This window comes from Mytilus californianus, unplaced genomic scaffold (genome assembly GCF_021869535.1).
Source record: "Mytilus californianus isolate M0D057914Y unplaced genomic scaffold, xbMytCali1.0.p SCAF_12, whole genome shotgun sequence".
NCBI classification, from domain to species: Eukaryota; Metazoa; Mollusca; class Bivalvia; order Mytilida; family Mytilidae; genus Mytilus; species Mytilus californianus.
This window is the reverse complement of record NW_026262604.1, coordinates 39562167-39583353: the sequence shown is the minus strand read 5'-3', so window position 1 is coordinate 39583353 and position 21187 is coordinate 39562167. Positions and strand designations below refer to the sequence as shown.

The 21187-nt window shown below is 32.1% G+C and overlaps 1 long non-coding RNA gene across 2 annotated transcripts; it reads right to left on the bottom strand.

The window, feature by feature from the left end:
* Positions 1 to 3513: 3513 nt before the first annotated feature.
* LOC127721808 (uncharacterized) lies at positions 3514 to 20870 on the bottom strand. Of its 2 annotated transcripts, XR_007991478.1 has the most exons (6): positions 20773 to 20870; positions 12760 to 12851; positions 11448 to 11614; positions 8368 to 8481; positions 7393 to 7511; positions 3514 to 3764 (listed from the first exon to the last, which is right to left on the bottom strand). It is a non-coding gene; the product is annotated as an uncharacterized LOC127721808 (long non-coding RNA). The 2 variants fall into 2 exon arrangements; XR_007991477.1 differs by lacking the exon at positions 20773 to 20870 and having other exon boundaries at positions 12760 to 13002.
* Positions 20871 to 21187: the final 317 nt, after the last annotated feature.

The following is a 21187-nucleotide window of genomic DNA, read 5'->3' as shown; positions in this document are numbered from 1 at the left end:
AACAAGCTTATACATGAAACTCATGTGCAATTAATGTGAATTGAGCTTTAACGTGAAATTCATGTTAAATGTTTCATGTGAAACTAACGTGAAACAAGCTTTCATGTTAATTTTTCTAAAATGAAATTAAGGTGAATTCCCGTATGAAAATTTCAACAGGAGTTCAACTGGACTCTAGCTGGACTTGAGACGTATTCCAGTCTGACTTTGAAAAGTCCAGTCTGACATGAGCCGTACACGTACTTTTTCTTATACTTGGGTTATTTGCCAGCCGGTATTTTCTTAAAAGTCCAACCGCACTTTTTGTAATGCTTACAGAAAAATAAACACGGCTGGACTTTTGAGAAAATTTATTCCTTTCTGTAGAATGATCAGCAGGATTTTTGTCTTAGAAAATTTTACATTCATTTATGAGCAGGAATTTAGACTTAGAAAATTTTCATCAGCCAAATCTACCCTTACAGAAATAAAAAGTTTGCCACAATAGATTCTGTTCTTTGAAAGGAACAATTCTTTCAAAATGTAAAACAGTTAAAAATGGGAGTTTGCAAGTAATTAATAATAATGATAAAATATTTTTTTGCAATATACTTTTAGTTCAAACTATAAGATGTGATACTTTCCCTAGATTTTCAATTCCATTTAGGGCATTATGAAATATTTAACATAGACTGTTGATGGAAAGTTAAAATTTAATATTTGTGACTTTTGATTGAATTATAGTATCCAAGTTAATATGTTTAATATACAGCAATTATTTAACATTTCTATTTTTTTCATAAAAAAAAAAAACACTTAAGCAACATCTGTTACAGGTCAAATTTTTACATTTTCTAGTATATTTATATTTAATTAGATGAATGCATAAAATTAATAATTATCATTCATTCTTTAACATCAATTAGAAACTTGAGCCATATAACAGTGATTTAATCATGTTAATAGAGCAGTTAGTTTTGTAGAAATGTGCCATCTGTTTTCAATTAACCTCAGTCTGGCCAGGTCACAGGAAGTACTATCTCCACAGAGATTGAGGCCATATGTGGGAGAACACATTTCGAAATACATATTTCTGCAATTACTATCACTTTTATTAAAAATTTCATAATTAAACAAATTAATAATTGATTTTCTTTTTTTAATATATCACATATTCAAAATAAAGGCACATGCAATTAGATATAAGAGGAACATTTAAAACAACTCCTTAACATGTTAAACAACCTCATGTATTGCAATACAACATTTGAATTTGGAATAAACAGGAAGATGTGTCTTCTTTCTTGAACAAAATGAGAATTTTATATCATTGGATGTAAAGCAAATGTTTGGAAGTAGTTCTTTTCATATTGACATTAAATAGAGAAGATGGATCATTCTAACTGGCATCAATGACAATTTAGGAAGATTGCTGTTTGCATGTGTTTTGGATTGCATAATTCTGGTAAGTACAATAAATTGAATTCCACCATTTTGGTGATATTATCTGATATGCTCTTTTTATTCAACATATTAATAAAATAATTACAATATTATAAATAGCTTAATTCTTATTTTTGAAGAGTAAAAAGAATAAAAAACCTACATCAAATATTTATATTCATGCAATAATTTTCATCTTGACTGTTATGTCACTGTCACTTCCTGTTTTGAATTGTTGTGTAAAAAAATGTATTGTTATATTTTTATTCCCTCTGTATTAAGGAATGGTTATTATTTGAGTTGTTTTTAAAGTTTTTTGATTTCTACACTTTAAGTGATTTTGAAAGCCAACTTTATTTTATTTTTAGCCACTTTAAAATTATTTAGGCTATTTAATAACCACAAATTTTTAGAAGTTATCATTTAGCTTCTCAATACCCCATTTCTTGGTTTTGCCAGTAAGACAGTACAAAAAAGAAAAAGATATAACCAGTATATATGCATAATGTCATCTGTTTTTTTTTCTATTTTCAGATTATAGCAAGGGATGCATGATGCAAATTAAATCGGAAGAATCAACCATCTAAAGAAAAACTGAGCAGTGGTGGATCCAGGGGGAGGGTTCTTGGGGTTGGAACCCCCATTATTTTGACGATCAATGCATTTGAATGGGGACATATGGTTGGACCCCCTCGCCCTATCCTGAGTTAGGAACCCCCCCTTTTGAAAATAGCTGGATTCACCCCTGCTGAGATCATCTTTAAAAGTCAAACCGCACTTTTTGAAGTTCAGCTGAACTTTATAGAGTTCAGCTGGACTTTTTAAAGTTCAGCCGGACTTTGTAAAGTCCAGTTGAACTTTATAGAGTCCATATTTTTGCCAGAAATGCTGGCTGGAATTTTTTTCAGACGTACTTTTATTAAAGTCCAGCTGGACTTTATGAACCGGACTCCTGCTAATTTAAATATTTCGAGCCGGTTTACGGCTAATTTCGCTGAAAGTCCAGCCGGGGTATCTATTATAAGCAATTCAAAGAAAAGTCCAAATGAATATTATAAGTACGGTTCTCAGTACGGCTACAGTACGGCTTCTGTCCGACTGGAGTACGTGTCATGTTTTTCATACGGGTTGAGCATCAATCACACAAATTCACAGTATTTGAGCATATTTTAGATAAGTTAATGCTAATCTAGTACACATTCTATTTTGATATATATAAATATTCTTCTTGGTCTTGACTATGTGTTCATACTTCCATTATATTTTACTTTCTTGATCCTAAAGGATACAAAAAATATTTATCTATCAACTCCCAACTCACAATATCTCCAATGCAAGAGATAGGATGCAATAAAACAAAGAAGGCAAGCAAATATCCAGGTCACCTTAGTTCACTCCTAGAATTTTTTCGGTTATGGTCAAGTCTCAATACTTTTTTTTAAAAGTGATGTAAGGATTGGTGATTCATTTATAGAATATGTATGCACTGATGTGTATTTCATTTTTAATATGTATGTATAAGTCTTTTTGTGGTTATCAGTCATGAGACAATGCAATCACATTGTGGAAATTGTCTCACTTGCAAAAGATGCCAATTTTTCTTTTGAAAGTTTTTAGGAAAAAAAGTAGTTCACCCTGCCACATATTCATGTGCCTGTTTCAAGCCAGGAACCTTTTCAGTGGTTGTCTAAAGTCTCATCCTAATAAAAAAAAATATTTAAAGAATTTGGTGTTGATGGAAGCTCTTTGATTGGTATAGACTCTGGTTAATTAAGTAGATCATGACATATACCATATTGAAAGTCTTGCTGTTATTTACAACCATTTCCTTCTTATTTCATAAATGTATTTCAGTTTTTTTCATTTCAACACCAATCTTAATAAGGTTAAGGCAAAAAGAAAACAAATGTTGACAAACAACAGGCATATACCATTAGAAGATCTCAAAGATTGGCTGCACAATAGACTAAAAATTCTTGTTATTTCAAATATTTATATAAAATTCAGTATAAACATGCATTTTCCATTTTTAGATTAAAATTGTCATGTTGACACAATAATTTGAATTTGAATTGTATAAATATTCTGAGAGTACTTGTGGTTGAAATAATATACACAATATTTAATTTCATGTGTTTTAGATTTCTTAAATACACCACTCCCATATAATGACTACATGTCTGTTAGTAATGTTTAAGAGTTCTCTCCTGCATGTAATTGCTGGAATTGCTATTTGTACCCAAGGCTTCCTTCATACATTTGCACTTATCCTTCTAAGATGTTGCTTGAATGATAAAATCCTGTAATACATTATCAGACATCAGACTCTTGTAATACAGTTGCTGTAATAAAAAAAATAAACTGTAATCACAGAGATATGTCTCGCTTTTTAGTAATTTCGATAATGCAAATGTTGAAATTAAAATAGCAACACTTTAACATGTAAGATTTGCAAATATTCAAAGTCAATGAACCATGACTAAAGGTACATGGCTAAACAATCTCCATGGAAATTAGATGTGCCAATGCTAATACAACGCATACCAAATACCATTGACTTATCATAAGTAGTTCCCTTTAAAAAACCTAAACACAAACTAATACATGTAAACTAAGAAAATTTTAAAGTCAATAAACGATAAGGGGGGAGGGGGGCAAATAATCTCCATGGTAATGAGATGTGCCAATGCTAATACAACTGCATACCAAATATCATTGACTTACCACTAGTGGTTTCCCATAAGCCGACCTAATCACAAACTAATACATGAAAACTAAGCAAAAGTTTCAAAGTCAATAGACCATGACTGAGGGGGCAGGGCCAGATCTTCATGGAAATGAGATATGCCAATGCGTATTCAACTGCATACCAATTATCATGAACTTACCACTAGTGGTTCCCCATAAACTGACCTAGTCACAAACTAATACATGAAAACTAAGCAAAAATTTAAAAGTCAATAGACCATGACTGAGAGGGTGGGGCCAAATAATCTCCATGGAAATGAGATATGCCAATGCTTATTCAACTGCATACCAATCATAATTAACTTATCACTAGTGGTTCTCCATAAACTGACCTAATCACAAACTAATACACGAAGACTAAGCTAGAATTTCAAATTAAGTCAATAAACCATAACTGAGGGGGCGGGGCTAAATAATCTCCATGGTAATGAGATGTGCCAATACTAATACAACTGCATACCAAATATCTTCGACTTACTACTTGTGGTTCACTATAAACTAGACCTAATCACATTCATTGCTGACGCCGCTGTCGTCACCAACGCCAGAAACAGCATTCCTATGCCTCGCTTTTTGACTCCGTCAAGCGAGACAAAAACAGCATATATTTTTTGTAAAACATACATCAAATATTGGCTTACCAATCAGGCAAAAAATGATAACATCAATTTAATCTCCAATGATTTACCAAACTTACATATATATATATAAATATATCGTGTGAACAACTGGAGTGGAATATAATAGTTGTTGTTTATCATATTTATTTTTCGTTTAATGTCTTTTACATAAATTGGAATTGTATTACATCTGTCATTTCAGGACTTTTTATAGCTTGCTAGATGCAGTATCAGTTTTGCTCATTGTTGAAAGCTGTTCATACAGTGATCTATAGTTGCTAACATTCAGTCATTTTGACTCTGGTGGATAGTTGTCTCATTGGCAATAATACTACATATTCTCATTTTTATCAACATAAATTACCGTAATAATGAAAACTAACTCTATTCATGCATGTGTACTACACATTACCTGTATATATAATATATACTAGAATACTCCCGGGACATCATGGTGTCGTGACTGAAGCAAAGTACCTTAGCCTTATTTTTAGCCTGGATTTTAAGATTTTTCGTTTTGTCATCCAATAATGTCATGCTGGTCATTAGGTGCACAGTTTTCTCTGCTTTCAAAATCTTTCTTTTTGAACCCTTCGACCCAGAACTTGTTAATTATCTGTAGTAATAATTATGTGGAAAACAAATGGGCCTGGAATGGTGTAATTTTTAATCAACACCATTGTCCTATATATATAAGTTATAAATAAAGTTGAATTCTTTGAATCGTCATTTTTATGTCATGCCGGCTCACAAATTGGACCTTGTTATTTTAGTATTATAGATCTAGATTACTAAGTGCTTGTAGAAACACAATTCCTCATTTTTCAAGCCCCTTTCGTACATGTCTTAACCTCATTTAAATTACAATACCAACTAAAAGCTCCAAGGAGCCTGTGTCGCTCACCTGATATTTTTTTTATTTTACAATTGATGCATGAAATAATGCAACCGATATACTTTTGCTTTAGTTTCAAAGATATAAGTCAAAAACTGCATTTTTCCCCCTATGTTCTATTTTTAAACTAGATACCCTAATGCTTATTATGGCCAAGTTTGGTTAAATTTGTCTCAGTTGTTTCAGGAAAAGACTTTTGTAAAAGATTACAAAAATTTACGAAAAAATTGTTAAACTTGACATTAAAGAGCAATAACTCCTTATGGGGTCAATTGACCATTTTGATCCTGTTGACTTATTTGTGAATTTTATTTTGCTGAACATAATTGCTGTTTACAGTTTATCTCTATTATAATGTTCAAGATAATAACCAATAAATTGCTTTGCCGAGCGCAGCTGGATATGTCCACAGAGGTCCAACCCTGAACAGTTGGGGCAAATATGGACACAATATTCGCGCTTGATACAGGTCTGAATTTGGATTGCAATTCAATATTTGACACATAATAGGTTTCTGACACAGAATAACTGTAGTCAAAGAACTTACAATTGGTTATATGATTTGAATTTATATTCAAAATTTTGCTTTTGTGTAATACACTATGCTGTTGCAAATTGACCTCCACCCCCTTTTTTTCAAAAAAAAAAAAAATTTGAAGGATTTTCTTTTTGATTTTGATTTCTGAAATCTTGAGGAGAAAAAATTGTCCCCCCCCCCTTTTTCCAAAAAAAAATTCTTTCCCTCAGTTATGGTCATAATTTCAATTCAAATTTCGAAGATGTATTTGAATTACCTCCCTTACACTGTAATTTGTACTTAAAGTAATTGTCCATTAACCAGGACACCCTTGTTTTTTCTCACTTTTTTGCCCCCAATTCCTAAATGGTTTGAGCAATAATCCCCCGAAGCCAATCCTAACCATCTCTTTGTGGTATGGAAACTTGTAGTATAATTTCAGAGAGATCCATACACTGTTCCACAAGTTATTGTTATGAAACTAGAAAAAAATGCTTATTTGGGCCCCTAATTCCTAAACTGTTGGGACCATAACCCCCAAAATCAATCCCAACCTTCCTTTTGTGGTTATAAACCTTATGTTTAAATTTCATAGATTTCTATTTACTAATACTAAATTTATTGTCCGGAAACCAAGTGTCTTTGGGCGGCGACGACGACGACAAAGTGATACCAATAATTTTTTGTGGTCGTATAAAAATTGAAAAATAATTTCTTAAAATTACCAATTCAGGGGCAGCAACCCAACAGCGGGTTGTCTGATGCGTCTGAAAATTCAACAGAGATAGATATTCACCTGATGAACATTTTTACCCCATGTCAGATTTGCTCTAAATGCTTTGGTTTCAAAGATAGAAGCCAAAAACTGCATTTTACCTCCATGTTCTATTTTTAGCAATATTGGTCATCTTGGTTGATGGCCAGGGTCAACGGATACATTTTTTAAACTAGATACCCTAAGGATGATTTAGGCCAAGTTTGGTTTTATTTGGCCCAATAGTTTCAGAGAAGATTTTTGTAAAAGTTAACGGACGACGACGGACGCCAAGTGATGAGAAAATGATGCAATTAACAGCAAAAGTAGGCGAGACACTGGGTTCTGCGGAACCTTACAATTTTTGTGAAATTGCCTTGGAATTCAGTATTTTTGTTATACCATTTGGAAATAAAATACTGTAACAAATACATACCAGTTACATTTATATATACTGTAGCTATAGGATCTCCTCAATATCTAATCCTGTGGTTAATTTCATTTAAACATATAATGTATATAGCTTCCCTTCCACTTACATCTGAGGAGCTGATTCTGAAAATTAAAATTCCTGTGATTATCATATAAAATCTTAACCTGATGCAGTCTGCTTTCCAATAAGAATAAATTAGGAATACAGTTATCCCTTGGTAAAGAGAGAGAAAACAAGTGATATTTTTATATTATAACCAATACTGCACATGGTAATTGGAACATCACTAGTTTTCTGGATTGGATTGTTGCTCACTTTGTCAGGATCTTTTACAGCTGACTATATAGTATGGTTTTGTTCATTGTTGAAGGTCATACAGTGACCTAAATTTTTTTTACATCCACTTTGACTAATGGAATGTTTTCTCATTGACAATCCTACCATACATTGTAAGACCTTATTTATAAAATACTAAAATTTCAATCTGTGACAATAACATTATTAATTAAATAAGGTAATCTGATCAACATTATGAAGCAATGTTCAAAACACTCAGTCATTGTCTGACAGCGATCAAAGTAATTTTAACTTCTATGACAATGTACAATGATGTATATATGTGCAAGACTCAAAACTAAGTATTACAACTAAATTCATACATATATCCATATACATTTACAAGGTACTTAAAAAATCAGCGAGACTGACGCATAAAATGTAGGTAAAAAAAATATACTTTTGTTGGATCCTGCATCATAATTATTACAAGTTAATGAAGGCAAGTCATAATCATTGAGTACATGTACATTATATTTGAACTTAAAGTAAAGGATAATCTGATTAGTCTCTAATCAGTAATGAAGCCACACAACACTCTGTGACAACAGTGACATATAAGTCTCCCATAGATGCACATACTATTATTTTAGGTCTTTTGTATATATGTTTAAGGTTACTTAGAACTGGCTGTTGACATACATGTACACATGGACTGTCAGGCATGGAGTCATTGGACCCTAGGTTACTCCAGTCCATTATCAGTCACTATCAATAGTCAACTCCTCTGTCCATTTGTTGTAATACAATGTACAGCTGAAAGGGAGAAAACAGTATTTTGCAAACAATTAGCTTATACATTTAGGAGAATTCTGTATTTACCTAGTGATGTGACAGTAAACAGTCATGCTTCAGTGATTCCCCATATAATCAACCAAATTTTTACCACAAAAGGGGAGCCCCCCCCCCCCCCCCCCCCCCCCCCCCCTGGATCCGCCTATGGTAAAATCAAGTTTAATGAAGGCCAAGCTTAAAATACAATACAGTTATCTACTTTCTAATGCAGCATATTAAAATAAATACCATTTAACAAATATTTTGGCGTAAAATGAAATAAATGAAAAAGTCTGTGAAACTGTTGCATTGTCTTTAGCAACTAAACAATGTGACGTCCTATGCATACTCATGATGTCAAACATAAAATTCTAGAAGTACATTTTATTTATACCTTTCGTACGCTTCAGAATGGTTTCAATGTTGACAAAAAGAATGGAGGACCTTTCACTGGACTGAAAATTTCAAATAGTCCAGGACCTTTCATTTTTTAATGCAAATTTTAACCCCTGCATGTAGACCAATTTGAAAACCTGGCCCAAAATAAATAGACAGCTACACCAAGAGCACATGATACACCAATCGCTTATTCAAAGAATAAAGTTCAATAACTTTTCAATGTCATAATCAGACATTCATGAAAAACTAAAGGGAGGTTATCTTAATAGATATAAACCAGTCACCAAAGTTTCATGATAACTGCTCAAAGCATTGTCTGAAATATGAAAATCCCCCTTTTTTATGAATAAAATCACATAACTCTGAAACATAGAATCTAAAATTAATAAAAACCAAAAGGGAGCTTACGACAATAAACATAAACAATTCACCAAAGTTTTATGAAAACTGCTGTAAGCATTTTTGAGTTATTGTCTGAAAACTGGAAAATTTCCCTTTTTTAAATGAATATAACCCCACAACTTGGAAACATAAAATCTTAAATTTATAAAAATCGAAAGGGAGCTCATGTCAATAGATACAAACAAGTCACAAAAGTTTCTTGCCATTTGGTGAACACATTTTGAGTTATTGTCCCAAAACTGGAAAATCCCCCTTTAAAGTTTTTTAATGTTTTTTGGATATCAACAACTTTGTCAAACATACATGGAATTTTGACATGGAATTAGTTATATCTGCACACAAGAAGACACATTTGTATGTCATGTATGTGTTTTTTCTGCATAAACATGCAATTCATAATTTATTAAAACTTCCGACATAGTCTCATTGTGCATCTTTTTTTTATGCCCTTGTCGTAACGGAGGGGGCATTAAGTTTTACACTTGTCTGTCTGTACATCCTTGCATACTTGCATTGCGAAATAGGTTTTATACCCTTTTGATATATTGAATATTTTGACATTACACAGTCATACTCTTCTTAAGACTGCATGAAATGACAAACTGTGAAACATTGTTACACTAAATCTGTTGAATGTAAACTGATAGATATTTTAGTTTGGGAAAACATGTTTTTTGCACCTTTTTTATTATAAGACCTATTGATGAATCCAGTCCTTTTTGGCTAATTTTGAAAGTTGGTTCTTATGATGTTTGCTGTCTGCCATTACTGTATGTAGTTTATATTTTTCATCCTTGTAGGTTACTTTATGGTATCGATTTTGTTCATTGTTTAAGGCTGTACATTGACCAGTAAATGTTTCCATCTTTGTCCTTTGGTCTATTAATTGATAGTTGTCACATTGAGGATCATACCTCATCTTTTTATATTTATATGTTAGGTCATTGAAAAAGCTCCCAGGATACAACATAATTTAATTGTTATATATTTGCAAATTCATTCTGATAATGCAAAAACATAAATTGATTGACTTTTTTTCTTATTTTAATGTCCAGAGGCAAATATTTTATGTATTCTAAACGAGAACAACTTATCATGATCAATTCATAATATAGGCCAGTCTGACAATGCTTGTTTTGGACCCTTTTTGGTCTCTAATTCCTGAATGGTTTGGGCAAATACCCCCAAAATGAAACTTAACCTTCTACTTGTGGTACAATTTCATAGCAATTAAAATACTTATAAACAAGTTATTGTCCTGAATTTAGAAAAATGCTTGATTTGGGCCTTTTTTGGCCCCTAATTCCTACACTGGTTGAGCCATGACGCCAAAAATAATCCCAACCTTCCTTTTGTGGTATTGAACTTTTAAATCTAATTTCATAGACATTCATACACTTAAACTGAAGTTATTGTCCGGAAACCAAATGTCTTCGAACGAGTTGATAGCAATATACGACCTCAAAACTTTTTTGCTGTAGTATACTATATGGTTGTTCTTTTAAACATTTTCATAAATAATCTAAAAGAAATGTAGACCTGTTTGGGATTGCTTGCAATGCAATTTTCATTACATTAAACAATGTATATTTCCAAGGAATAACTTCTGTAAACCTAAATTTTAATAGCACTTACTTTCTAACTCATACATTTCAAAGTGACATTATTCCTGTATAAATTGCCAAATAAACGGATCACCGATGTAATAATAAATCTTAATTATAAATTTAATACTAAACAGAAAACAATGAACTTGCGGAAAAGATGGTATACCGCCAACAAAAGGTGCAAAGGTTTTATTCCTTGGTTTCCTTAAACTGACCTCATCAAGAATATCAACAATTTTTTTACGACTATGCCTCTATTGAAAACAGAATGCCTAAGTCACAGCTTCATAACTGTTGTGGCTAGACAAAAAAGAACAAGTGATTAAGAGAGCTTTGAATACAATTTTCTATAAAAATGACCTGTAAAAATAATAAATTTGTCACTTCTAACATGGATAATTTTCGAACTTGCCCACAACATTACAAGAATAAAACTTTAAACTTTTTGACCTCAAACTTTTAAAAAAATCTTCGAAACTGCATGTACAGAGTCTGACAAGAAAAAATTATTCAAACATAGTTATCATTTTCATTACATACCTCTCATCACAAAATTATTCATTGACTACTGCTCCTCATATGCACATAAATCAATAGGACAATCTATGACTCCACTATATAATCTAGAAAGCAATGCCTCAAATGAATTCTGTCCTGTTGCTTAGCTTCTCCTACTTCTCAAAGTAATTGTACTTTCGTTGAAAAAGCTAAAATAAATAATGTTTAATAAAATGAAGTTATAATACAATGTATCTGCCAAAATTGCCTTTAATATTTTGATCTGGCAAAATTGGCTTGCTTTGATCTTTTAAAACTAGACCAGCAAACTTTCCCTGAAAAAAAAAATGACTACAAAAAAGTATTTAATCATTTTATTAATGTTCCAATCCATCATATAAATTCCATATGACCCTTGAATGAAGGGATGAACAAAAGTGATTACATGTATATATTACAGGATCTCTGAATCTGTCATGATTTATAATGCCAATCTTTGGGGATTAAGTTATTAATAATCATGATACTTTGAAATTTTAAGTCATTCACAGTTGTTTAAATTACACCAAAAGTTGGACTATTTTATATAAGGTAGTATCTGAGAAATGGACTAAACCAGGCAAGGTTTGGTGGTAAATACATTGTACATGTACAATGTACTTTGTTTTTGGCTTTGAACTAGGTGTTAGTAACTGGGAGTACTCTCAGATCTGAACTTGGTCTTTTTTGTTGTGGGGATGTATAAGTACCCACCACGTCTTGTGTGTGGTTTTGTTAGATGTCTTTCTACTTTGTATAGATCTGACGAGTTAAGCCCTTTTCACATCAATATACCAGGTTAGGAGGTGGGTTCGGCACCACAAACTACTAGTCTAGCCCCACCCCATCCTGTACATATTTGTATCTATGTGCCTGTCCCATGTCAGGAGCCTGTAATTCAGTGGTTCAGTTTGTCGGTTGTTGCTGTGTATCATATTTTGTTTTTTTTGTTCTTTGTTTTGTATATAAATTAGTCTGTTAGTTTTCTTGTTTGAATTATTTTACAAACTTGTCATTTTCATTTGGGGTCTTTTATAGCTGACTATATGGTATGGGGTTTGCTCATTGTTGAAGGATGTACAGTGACCTATAGTTGTTAACTTTGATGTCATTTGATCTCTGATGGAGAGTTGTCTTTTCTCATTAGTGTAAACAAGATTTTATTTTGAAAATAATTAGGTTATTTAAACATTACAATATGACAGTTTTATTAGGATTGGAAAACAAGTGAATTTTCACTGACTTTTACCAATTCCTCTCTTTTCTCATTGGCAATCATACCACATTTTCTTATTTTTATATTTACATTACGTACATGTAAAGTAGATCTTTCATCTTCTGGAGGTGTCCGATTCCTAAGTACATGTACAACAGGGGGCCCTAATTAACAGCATGATTTTGAGTCGGCTAAAAAACAATCAGATAGATTATGATACAATTAACAGGTTTCTTTGCAATTATTTTGCAAATAACTAAGCTAATGCAAGAATAAAGTTATTTTCCAATAAATACATAAATTAAATAATAGTAAATAATGAATCTACAATTATATTTTAAGAAGTGACACATCATTTAAATTCAATAAATATCATATATTAAATTTAATTTTTTTTTTTAATTCTGGGTAGATAAGTTTTCATTTTTTTAAAGTACATGTAGGGCGAGTTGGTAGACCTTTATCTGTTTATAATATATTTATTATATATTATCATGATTATATTCATTTGGATTTTACCCAAGTTAGGCAAGTTGCCACTGTTGGCAGGAGTACATTGTATATTTAACAGGATTTAATCCTTTTCACAAGTGGGGCGATTTTTTTTAATGTGGGGCAAGCAAGTTGGTATAAAGGGAGCTACCACTTGATTTGGGGGGGGGGGGGGGGGGGGGGGGCTAGGATGAAAATGTTATCCTGCATTTTTTTAGTTGTAATATCTGTCCTGACATTTTATTATTCACTCTTTTCGGTCCTGGCTCTTATTTTTTTACTCAAATCTCCTGTCCCGCATTTTTTCAAATTCCGTCAAAGCCCCCTCTCTCATAAAAATCAAATGGTAGCTCCCTAAACAAGAGTGGAGCGATTTTAAAATAATGGGGCGTTTTGCCAATAGACTATCTTCCTATTACCGACTTTTGACTCCGGATCATATAATTTGTCGACTGGTTACCTTGGACATCATGGTACTCGGTCAAGTAAGAGCAACCAAAATAAGTAAAATCAAACATATAATCGGTGTAATTTGAGGGGAAAGTTTACTGTTTTCCGATGATTCTGTAGTGAAAAAAAATATTAACCAGGTAATTTTCCCCAAAAATTGTACCGATTGAAGGCTTGGTTTTACTTCTTTAGCTTGCTCTTACCTGACTTGGTACCATGATGTCCAAGGTTACCAGTCGACAAATTATATTATCCGGAGTCAAAAGTCGGTAATATGAAAATAGTCTATTGCAATGTAGTCTCGATTATCCAGACGCTCCATATGCATATGTAGAGTCTGGATCCAATCGGTTCGAATGATTGTGATGCGAAGGCGTGTCCAAATATGCAAACGCGAGCTGGATTTTTTTCGGAAAGTTTCTAGACTTGAGGTTCCCTTGCGGTAACACTAGACAAAAACAAACGGAGGAAGTAGCAATAATCATGCCTGGTGCCGGTTGGAAGCAACATCAAGAGCTACAGTTATGATAATGCCTTATATCTGTACAACACACACTCCGATTTCTGCACGGAAAATAACGTTGTATGCGTTACTTGTGCACAAAGTTTTGCAACTTTCAACTTGTTAGGATGAAATTTGAAAAAAAGGCAGGACAGGAGTTATGACTGAGTAAAAAAATGGAAGGATGAGACAATTTGCAAAATAAGGCAGGATGACAAATTATTTATGTTAAAATAGTCCGAATACCATAAAAAAAATCAGGACCTAATAGAGTGAAAAATAAAAAGGCAGGACAGAAATTACAACTATAAACACATGGTGCAGGACAAACTGGTAGCTTCTATAACCCCAAAAAATTACTATTATTATTGTTAAATGTACACAATTTACACAATGTATATATTAATATTATTATTATTATTATTATTATTATTACAGTTGCTTGAATTTTAGTGATTAAAATATGAAGAAAATTTCAAAAAAATAGTGGTATAGATATTTAAAAAAAAAAATCATATTTTTATCACTAAAATTCAAGCGACTGTGTTATTATTTATGTACAAACATGTTTAAAATTTATATAATTATGCATGTGTTAAATTTTTAAATCTTGGTCAATATACATACATGTATCTGAAGTAATGAGCATTTGTAAATATACTTTCAAATACTTCATTTATTAAAACTGCCTTTAAAGAAATAGAAAACTGCATTATATAACTCATGTACATGCATTACTTTTTTGTAGATATGTCTTTTTGTTGTTGACAGTCCCTTTACATTAAAGTTACAATTTTGTCATTTAAAGATTTAATATTTATTCCAGATCAATTTTGCACATCTTGAAGAGAAATTAAAACAAACAATGGAATGTAGTAAAGTGGACATTATACTTGATGAGTGCTGAATATGAAGATTTTTTGAACAGCGGTATAATTACTGCATGTTGCTTTTATTTGATAAATTTAATGATATGGTGAATCTATACTTGATTAAATGACTTTTAAATAACCAATAGAATTTCATATGGTCCTATCTTAAGTTTCCATAAAAACATTTAATATAATTTAAGTCTTTAACTTTTTTATTTAGACATATTTTATGAAAAATATAATGTTTTAACTTTGTTCAATGCATTTTGAATCTTTTGATACATCTCTCTTTAATTGGAAGAAGTAAAGCACCTAATTTATACACAGTAACCTTTTTGATTTTAGCTTTCATATGAACCTTTTTGAAGATCATTAAATGGAGCTAACACTGTTTGAAGAGATGTGGGGTCCCATGAGACAGCAACTCAACTACAAAAATAACCAAAGGAACATATCAACATACAGTTTTAACAGTCTAAACCTAATGCTCCATATAGTCAAATTCCAAGCAATTAAAAGAGTAAAAGAATGTGGGAATTCTTCAAATACATAGTGTGTCTCCAATTAATAAAGCAGTTATCTGATCTTGTGTCGTATCTTTTTAGGAAAATAAGATGCAGAGAACCATTCATGAAGTATATATATGATACTGATATTAACAATGTTCTCCAGAGCTATAACTCCAGCCCTTAAGATTACATTACACTACTATTGCTTGCTAATTCTACCATCAACAGCAGGAGAAGAGAGGAGATTCAGCACTATGAATGATCCTTGCAATTTGCTGTGGATGATGACTAAATCAAATTTGGATGCATTGATGAAATTCATATAGTGATGACAGTTATTTCATTGAACAAGAAAAAGCTGTAAATATTTTCAATGGTGCAAAACAAACAAGTTATGAACTATAAAATGATTAAAACTGTGTTGAGTTTTCAATTTGTTTAAAAAGTGACAACATTTACCTAATGAAATATAATGAACACCAAAGATGCTATTATTTGGATTGATTGTAAAGTTTACATGTCTGACTGGCATGTTTCATCTGCCCTTGAACTCATGTTCATGGGTCATTAGCCAGTGTAATGTTTCAAATGTTGGATCCTCTTCTAAGATACTATAAACAAAATGTCTATTTGGTTTATGGTATGATTGTAAGGTGTACAAGTCTGTCTAGCTTGGTTTATCTGACCTTGACCTCATTGTCATGGATCATTAATAATTTTTAACTTGTAATACACTTTTATCTTTAAGGCTAATAATGTAAATCATTTAAGTAGGCAACACATTTCAGCTTGTTTTAGACATCAATAACTTGGTGAAACTTTCTTAAATTTTTTTTCAAATCTTTAACAGAATTTTTTTATGATCAAAAGAAAGTATTCAGTGCAAAATATTTTATTTAATGTTGCTGTATTTTACTGATAGGGACTGAGTTTTTTGCAATTTTTATATAAACATGATAAAGATTACATTCTTGGGTTTATGCATAAAAAACAAGTCAAACAGTCCTAGAATGTAAAGAAACTTTGGCAGACTTGCTTAAAATTGATGTCTGGAAGATATTGTTTGAAGCAAACTTTACAAATATATCTTTTCATTGTTCAGTCTTTTCATTTTTGCAGTGAACATTTACATACAATACAGTCTGGACTTACATGTTTTAGACATCAATAACTTAGTTAATATAAAGGTAAGAAGATGTGCTTATAATTGCCAATGAGACACTAGGGAGCAAATGACATGGAAGTTAACAACTATATGTGACCATATGGCCTTTAACAATGAGCAAAACGTATATTGCATAGTGAGTTATTTAAGGCCACAAAATGAGAAATGTAAAACAATTCCAGAGAGAAAACTAACAGCCTGATTTATGTAAAAATAAAACAAAGAAATACAAATATGATATACAGCCACTGAATTACAGGCTCTTGACTTGGGACAGGTACATTCAGAATGTGGCGGGCTTAAACATGTTGGCCAGCGCCCAACCCTCCTTCTAACCTGAGACAGCGGCTTAACAGTACAATATATGAACAAACTATGAAAATCTGTTGATTAGGGCTGAACTCATATTGTATTTATACATCCCTACAACAAAAAAGAAACTAAGTACAGATATAATAGTACTGGCAGTTACTGACAGCTAGTTCAAAGCCAATAACAACTTGTAAAAAAATATGTATCTAAGACTTGAGTATCAATAAGCACACATCCAACATCCAATGGATTAAGTGTAAAGACGTCATTAACAGTAATTTAAGGCTGTGCAGCATCAAGTATAACAACCATCTGCATATAGGATAATAACAAGTTCGTGCCAAATGAATATAAGCACTGCTTTGTTCTATGGGTACACATTAGAGGGACGGATACAGCCATTTTAAATTGGTGGGTTCCATATGTTTCCATTAAAATGCATTGATCGTCCACAAAAAAGAGGTCTGGATCCGCAACTGCACCATATACTTATTCACATTCTGACCAGTCTCTGTGCCCTATACTTCCGTGCATTGATCTTCATCTATAAAAATGGCTGATAAATGACACTGGTGTGGTTTTCTTAATTGTTACAGTAAAAATTTTCACTATTTAATCTTTAGACTTATCAATGATGACATGAATTGCAGAATTTTTATGTATCGTGTCGATCTTAACGAGTTCATTTCCAACTGATTTCTACATATTCTAACTTTGTGATGCTTCAGCACTTTTAGGTAAGCTCTTATATGTGTGTCTTGCAAAAATGTCAATCAACAGCACGATTATGTACGCCATTAGCTAATGAAAGCTAGAAACATGTAATTCAGTAGTTGTAGAAGGTTGCTGCCTGTCATTTTTTTCTCGTTTATTATTTTTCGTTCATTATGCCGTTGGTCTTTCCTTTTGAATTTTTATACATTTGGTTATGTCAGGCCTGGTTTAGATGACTATACGGAAATGGTTTTGCTCCGATTGTTGAAGTGAAAGCCGTATGGTGGACTACAATTGCTTTAACCGACGTCATTTCATAGGTAATTGGGGACAGGACAATTTTTTATCCCCCGCCCTTGATTGCCCTTTTTCCAATACCCGTAAATTTTTTCCCTAAAAATTTCAAAATTTTCCCGTTTTTCTGAGTCATGAATTTAAATATACTGCAAATAACTTGTATTTGCTATTTACTATCAATTTCAAGTTTACTATCCACAGCAGTCATACTGATTTATTTTGGTAAAATTGAGAATTGAAATGGTGAATGTGTCAAAGAGACAACAACCCGACCAAAGAGCAGAAAACAGCCAAAGGCCACCAATGTGTCTTGTTTATGAATTCCATACTCTGTCTCCGTGGTCATCATTGACATATTTCAGTTACTTTTTCTCTATTTTTTTTTTGGCAAAATAACTATACACATATAAAAACAAATGGACAGCGCTTTTTTCGTCTTAAGGTAGATAGGGTGTCTTCCTCCATCTTGGATTTTGAAATACAAGAAAACAATCGGTCTAGATCTTTAATAAAAGGTGCAAATTTTGAGAGTAGTAGGTAATTCATGTGTAAGAATTTTCATTTCAATAGAGAAAATGACATATTTTGTCATATTTATGGTTGTATTTTACAGAAAAACAGAATACTTTTGTTTGATTCTATTTTTTCCAACTTTGCCACATAAGAGGAGGCAACTCAAATGTAAGGGCAGATAATTCAGATAAAGTTACTTTTACAATAGAATGTGTTAGGAATTTACCTATTTTATTATGTAGCGAGAAAACGGGTCCCGTGACCCCATTTTTTCTTTTTCTTATCTGAAAGCATACTATTAGAGCTATCTTCTCATATTTTATCTCAAAATTCTATGGTGTAGTTTTCGTTTTATGGCAGAAAATTGGGTTTTCCATGCATAATCTATACAAAATCTGTCAATTTTGCACAACCTGTAGCGTGAAAATAAGCCCCGTGACCCATTCTTTTTATTATTTTTTTTTAAAAAGCATGATATAAACTACATTTTGGCAAATTATTAAAAAATTCTATGGATTATAATTTAGACACCCCATCTACCTTAAAACCAGTGACGCCGTCAACAAGAAGCAACAAATAAGGCATCTGTTTCTTGTGATGGTAAAGCCCCCTCTTTCTTTCCAAAGAAATAGAGAGGGGCCTTTGCCATCGCATGAAACCGCTATTAGCCCTGTAAAACAGCGAGACAATGTTAGTATTTAGTAAAAAAAATTAAAATCTGTATAAAATTAGATTTACAATATTGAAGAGTTATATTAAATTTTAATAATATATATATGTTAATGTGAAAAATATGCATTTTCAAATGCAACCCACCTCCCCGGTCGGATTATTTTCACTTAATTATATACAAAAAAAGCATGTTTAATTTGAGCAGTTATGTCCAATTTCTACCCTGTCAGGATAATAGCAAAACTGAAAATTAAATAAAGGTATGATTAAATCTATTAGGTTTAACCAAGGATTTGTATAGTAACTATACAAATCCTTGGTTCAGCGTTCAAATTATACAAATCTAGAAAATTGAAAGAAACAAAATAAATAAATCAAATGTAAAACATTTAATATATGTTTGATACCAATAGTGACCAATCTGTTTATATACATATAGCTGCTTGGTATAGAGCTTGCAGTCTTCTAGAATATGAATGAACTATTTTTCTAGCAACAAATCAATCAACTTCCCAAACTCAAAAAAAAGAAAAATAGAAAAGGGGGAAGTAAAAGCACTCAGTTCAGTTGTTGTCAAGATATTAAAACACAATATTCGCTATTGTATTGATACTGACAAAAGATTCGTGTACCACCCCACCCCACTAAAACCCAATTTTGTTGATAGAATAAACAAAGCGTGTACGTAATTTTACATGAAGTGGCAATGGCGTATTTAGAAATTTTCACTGACTGCCTAAGAGGGGCCCGCTGCAGTCTGCTCCAGCGATTCCCTAGTATAATCAGCCCATTTTTTCCCACAAAAAAAAAATCTGAGAGGGGTGTCAATAAGCTGAAATTAAAACTTGCTATTAATAAATAGTTCGATCATTCATCTTTATTTTTGATGATGTGCAGAATGGATTCGAGATTTATAATGCTTTTTTTTAATACCAAAAACAAAATATATTATTTTTTAATCAAGATTTATATAGAAATACTTTTTAAATCCTTGTTTATGATTCTTTTATATCTAAAAACAGGAGTTTTACACATCCATTGAAAATATTTTGTTCATCTCCCTTTTAAAACAAATCATTACTAAATGCATCTAAATAAAAGAAAAAACTCTCGTCTTTAAAATAAAACAGCACACGATACATGTGCTCTTCGACCATGTCGTTGTTATTAAAGTATGGGAGGAGTTTATTATTCAACATGTAAATGCCATCCAATCGCGTATTAGGAAAAAAACAGATCGTAGTCGAGGCTCATGAATATAACATATATCTCAACAATTGCTACCAGACGTTATTGTTCGCAGTAAGAACGATAACTCTGGTGCAACGAGACTAATTGCAATGGGGCGAGTTGACTTGCTTCCGTTTTTGCCAATCTTTGACTTATTTTCGGGTTTACATGCATGACATGGATAAAGTCAAATGGTTTTTCGTTAAAAGTATAGCACTAGCATCTTCCTAAAAATGCGCATGATTATATTTACATTTCATTGCGCTTTCCAAGTACAATAAGTTGGTACGTAATCCATCAAAACGAAACACTTTCGTTGCGTTGACTTTCTAATGTATTGCTTCGTTCCCCGGATTCAGTTAATCGACTATGTAAGTTACTAACCCATTTCAATATATCTGTTTATAATAACTTTTTGATCCATCAGTTTGAAAAATCAAAGGTCTTTGTATCAACTATCTGACTATCTTTGTCCATTCTTTTTAAACAGTAACATGAGTAAAACATGAATTCAGCAGCAGACGAGCGTCCAAGGATTTTGCGTCATAGTATAAAAACGGCAACGGTTAAAAGATTTCCGGGTTTCCGTCTTCGACGTGCCAAGCTTTCGTTCATTTACGTATATATATGAGAGTTAGTCTGGAATCAAGAATGGGGATTTAAATAAGGACACAAAAAAAATATATAGATAGTTAAAAAGCAAAAATATAGAAAGAAGGATCATAGAGAATAATTGAGTATACTTAATTATGAAGAATCATGCAGACATTATTCTCAGAGCATATACATGTCTCTGGAA